General features: G+C 46.0%; 1 protein-coding gene across 1 annotated transcript in view; it reads left to right on the top strand.

Annotated features, from left to right (window-relative positions):
* Positions 1 to 1,217: 1,217 nt before the first annotated feature.
* Positions 1,218 to 4,605, top strand: part of atp2b4 (ATPase plasma membrane Ca2+ transporting 4) — a 103,724-nt gene continuing 100,336 nt past the window's right edge. Inside the window, exon 1 of the mRNA XM_084445665.1 lies at positions 1,218 to 1,986. The gene's annotated coding sequence lies outside the window, so the exon portion shown is untranslated. The remainder of the gene's footprint in view (positions 1,987 to 4,605) is intronic.

Here is a 4,605-nt window from a genome sequence, read left to right as displayed (position 1 = left end):
TTGGCTATCACTTCTCGTAGTTCGTGTAGCGCGACTTCCACGTCTGTCTGCGGGTGGGTGGGTGTACAATACACAGCAGTGGATGATTCCCGCTGCGAACTCCCTCGGGCACACAGAATGGCCTACATTTGATGGATATGTGGTCCAGGTTTTTCGAGCATGAGTGCGACAAAGTCCCTACATCTCTGCTCCATTCATTGTTCATCATGAAACAGAGTTTCAGAGAAACATCCCTGAATTTGTATTTTTATATTATGGTTGTTCTTGAAGTTTTTGTTGATTATTCCTTTAGACTCAGGATTTTATGGATGTTGTTACTGTCTGTCCTATCTTTAAGACACCAGGGACCATGTTGGAAAGAAGTTTACACTTTTACATGTTATCCCTTGGATTCAATGTCTGCAATATCCATAAAATCAATCATCCAATCAATCAACCAATCAATCACAGTCAGTTAATCAATCAATCAATTACCCAGGCAACCCAACCACCGTAAACACAGAATGAGAAAGTATACGCACATACTGTAGTATACTTAAAGATTTGATAAATAAAGGCTTGGTGGCAAAACCCTATGTTATATATATGGAGTAGGTATATTATCACCACAGCCACACCTCATATGTAAAGTCATTTTTTATGCTTCCATTTCTGATCTTTATCCTTTTCATGCTGATAATTATTCAAACCAGGACGATTCTGCTTTGTATATCAATAGTCTATTTTTAACTTGTTGAAAGGGTAGGACACTATTACCTGTGCTACCTTGGAAACAGCACAACATATTTCACTTCCTTGTACTAATATGTCAGGTAGGCGTAGGCCTCCAATTCAGTCTACTTTGGTGACAGCCAATTAGGATATTTTGCTGTATTCCAGATGCTGGGCCTAAGCAGTAGGCTCACGAGGTAATACTGAGTTGGTTTGTAAGTATGAGCCGATCATATTCATAATTCAATAGGCTACTAATCCTTTCTTAAAATGCACACAACCCCTAAACCGAAACCTCGAGGATTTATGGTTAGTAGATTGTTTACCTGAGTACAAATACCAGTTTATCCAGGGGGTCGATAAGGGTGTTCGAGCACCATCATGTTTCCTGTCATCTTATAAAAAAAAATGTTTTAATCAAATATCCACCTTAAATGGTTAATCCCGAGCTTGGTCCCTCCCTCCCGCTCCGCGACTGCTCTCTCCCGCACAGACCCGAGCACTATCTGGCTCTTTCGCTTTTCCAGCCACGGAAAAAGGCCAACAGCGCTCGAAACCTTCCGTACTCCGGGGCTAGGACACGTCTATCTGCACATTCACGCGGATGTACGTGGGCCGTGAACCAACTTGCAACTTAAAAGGACAATAAAGGAAAACGCGCTGACCTGAAAATCTGCTGCGCGTTCTGGACAAAATTCGAACCCTTCCTCCGGGTGGATTTCCTCTTTGGAGAGGGAGGGGGCTTGTGGATTGTTTTCGAAGGGAAATTGTACGGTTTTGTGTACTTTTTCTGGCCAGTTACGTGCCAATAGAGTTGTGAAAGAACTTGCGATTGAACCCAGGGGAAAAGCGCTTTCCACTTCCGCAAGACCCCATCATTCCTATTGAACTAATTTGCTCCGTCTGCTCCACAGTTGTGAAGTTGGAGCCTCGATGGGGCACACACCCGTTCAGCCCGCATCTCTTCCAATCCGGCTTGCACGTTTTCATGAAAGGCATATAGACGCGCATTTCTCAATGGTTTTATCTTCCTATAGGCTATAATGAGCCTACACCGTTGAGATTTGATTGGGGTTTTACTCTGGGGATTTGTCTTGCTCGCGTGAATACCTTTTCATAACCCAGCTCTGACTCAAGCGGAAGAAGAGGGTTCTATTCTGTTGGATAAAGTGGATTTTAAAAGCTGAAGGAGACAGTTTGGTCAGCCGTTGACAGGGGTGGACACGGTCCTGCGGTTGCTGCCATGTCCATTCTCGCCTGAGTACTAGCATCTGGGTAAGCGCTATTCTTTCTTTTTCTCCCATTCCACTTCGTAGCAATAAGATATTTTCCACAGGTGTGTGAATGAATGAACGTCCTCCTGTTCGCGGGTATTTGTGTTAACGAATCTTCCGACCTCCTGTTGTTCAATAACGAAATGATTACATGTTTTATTCAGCAATATTTGATTTCTTTGTAATGCCAAAGGCGATGTTTTGACTAAGTGTGCAGCTGCTCAGGGTGGCACCATTCTTTTCTAATTTCCTCTTTGCTAATGGCAAGACGTGGAATAATTTGCCGGCTGTAATCTAGTCAAGACGGGCTGTCTGGGGGGAAAAAGTGTTTGTCCAAAGAGTTTGGTAATTGAATAGCTTAGGTGTGGTGGTTTTCAGGGACATTTTGGATACAGCTACCATTCAAGAGTGGGACAAATTGTCCGAACACTCATGCGTAAAAGTCACAGCATTGCGCATCTTTGAAGAAGCCCGAGGTGAGATTTTACGCACGGTGCGCGTGCGTTATTAACCTCGGCCGGTGTCTGATTATCCCAACTTGGCTTGTTTTTCGCAATTTAGCTTAATGTCAACGCGAAACTCGATTTAATTAACAAGTGCTTTCTCGCTGCGAAAAGTCAATCCTCCTTACGTCATCCCTGGGCGTAATCATCCCGCGGTCTCTCCTCCCTCCCCGAGCTGGGTGTGTCCTCGCCGCCTCGACGGAGAAGGGAGACCCCGCAATATTTGCTCGTGACGATTTTTCAGGTTCTGTGACCTCCAAACGAGGGCATGGCTTCTCCTTGTTGTTTTCCCTTCCCCGTCGTTAGGGACGTTATGGGCCGAGGGGAGCCTCTCTCATTACCAAGGTTCTCCCTCGGCGCGCAGTCTGCACTCTGCGAACATAATAGCTTTTATTAATGTGATATCCTCCCGTCAGCTTCATTCGAGGTGTGACTGTTGCACCGAACTGAAAACAAGGAAATATATTTGAATAAACATCCTAGCTATAATACGTTCTATTTTTTTCTTAACTGCACAATGGGAAGTTAAACAACACTCGTTTATAACACAATTTACATCGGTCGCTTTTAAAAAATAAATAAATGATGTAGCCTGATTGACAGCTGGTCTGTAGTCATGTTTATGCATGTAGGACGTTTCTGTGAGCCTGTATCTGGGAAAACCCTGCATTATCTATTTTGTACTGACACATCTGCCTGTCACACGCCTCTATAACACACTTTAGCACGGAGATACCGCGGGGAGCGAACCCATATCCATATCAACCGTATCTCCCGGCCGCACGGGCTGTGCCAGACACGTCCGAGCATAATTAGACCAGGCGGTGCAGTGACGCATGACTGACCGTAGGGGTCAGGGTTGAAGGTTCCCGAGTCATATCCCCCATACCTGCTGTGACAAGCGACCACACAGGGTGACATCTCAGGATTTTCCTGCAGCGTCAGTGTGTGTGTGTGTGTGAGAGCTTCTCTTCTGCTCCTGGGGCCCCAGACACAATGCGTCATGGGCGTGCTGCCCTGTGCCCTGCTAACTGTAGGGTTGCTGCACAGTTCAAGTGCCCTGTCTAGTCCCCTTCGGTATCTGCTGGTGCTTGATGCATTCGTCACGTGTTTGCCTGTCGTAGTGTGTGTGTGTGTGTGTGTGTGTGTGTGCGTGCGTGTGTGAACCTGGGGTGGATTTTCAGACTCTTCTGTGCATTGCTCAACTGGGCCAAGGGAGTTTATAACTGTGCATATCAAGCTGTTTATTCTGTTTAGCCTGCCAGCATCTGTTCTCTCTAATTAAGAGACTGCGTGTGTGTGTGCGTGTGTGTGTGTGTGCGCGTGTGTGTGTGTGTGTGTGTCTTCATGTTAAAGTCTCCTGGGGCCAGCGGCTCACTGGACTGGACTGGATCCAGTGTTTCCCCACTCAGATAAGCTGTCAAAGCTGTCCTACATGCATCATGAGTAGCATGCTAATTGACAGGCTTCTCCCTATGCGCATGCATGCACACACACAGACGCACACTCACACACACGCACACCTGAGTCTGTGTGTGCGTGTGTGCGTGCGCGTGGATGTATTGTGTTGCTCACCATATTTCTACAATTAAACAAGAATAAAACTTGTTTGGGTGGTCATGACCTGGGTTCACAGTCCCTCATGACCTGGGTTCAGAGTCCCTCATGACCTGGGTTCAGAGGCCCTCATGAAGCCAGGTTAGACATCTTGGATTCAGAATTAAAACTAAATATCCATATCAATTCAATAACAAACTAGCTTACTGTCACCTACTAAATACAGCAAGAAAATTCTTTATGCCTAAATGGAACCTAAAAAAGCATAGACAAGCGTAGGTTCATGCCTTTATCTCCAGTAAATTGGATTATCCTAATGGCTTATTTACAAGCCAGTCAAAAAAAAAAAAGCCATCCGCCAACTGCAACTTATTCCGAATGCTGCCGCTGGAGTGTTAACGAGAATTTGATCACATCAAGCCAACTCTGAGGTTTTTACACCCGCTCGCAATCAATCAGAGAATGAACCTCACACCGTGGTTGCCAGGGGTCTGCGTTGGGGCTCAGACCTGCTCTCACCACCCCCGACACCCAGGGCTCCCAGCCCGTCCAACGCTGGC

This window comes from Borostomias antarcticus (assembly GCF_949987555.1).
Source record: "Borostomias antarcticus genome assembly, chromosome: 11".
NCBI lineage: Eukaryota > Metazoa > Chordata > Actinopteri > Stomiiformes > Stomiidae > Borostomias > Borostomias antarcticus.
The sequence above is the reverse complement of the archived record's forward strand: the minus strand, read 5'-3'. Positions and strand labels throughout refer to the sequence as shown.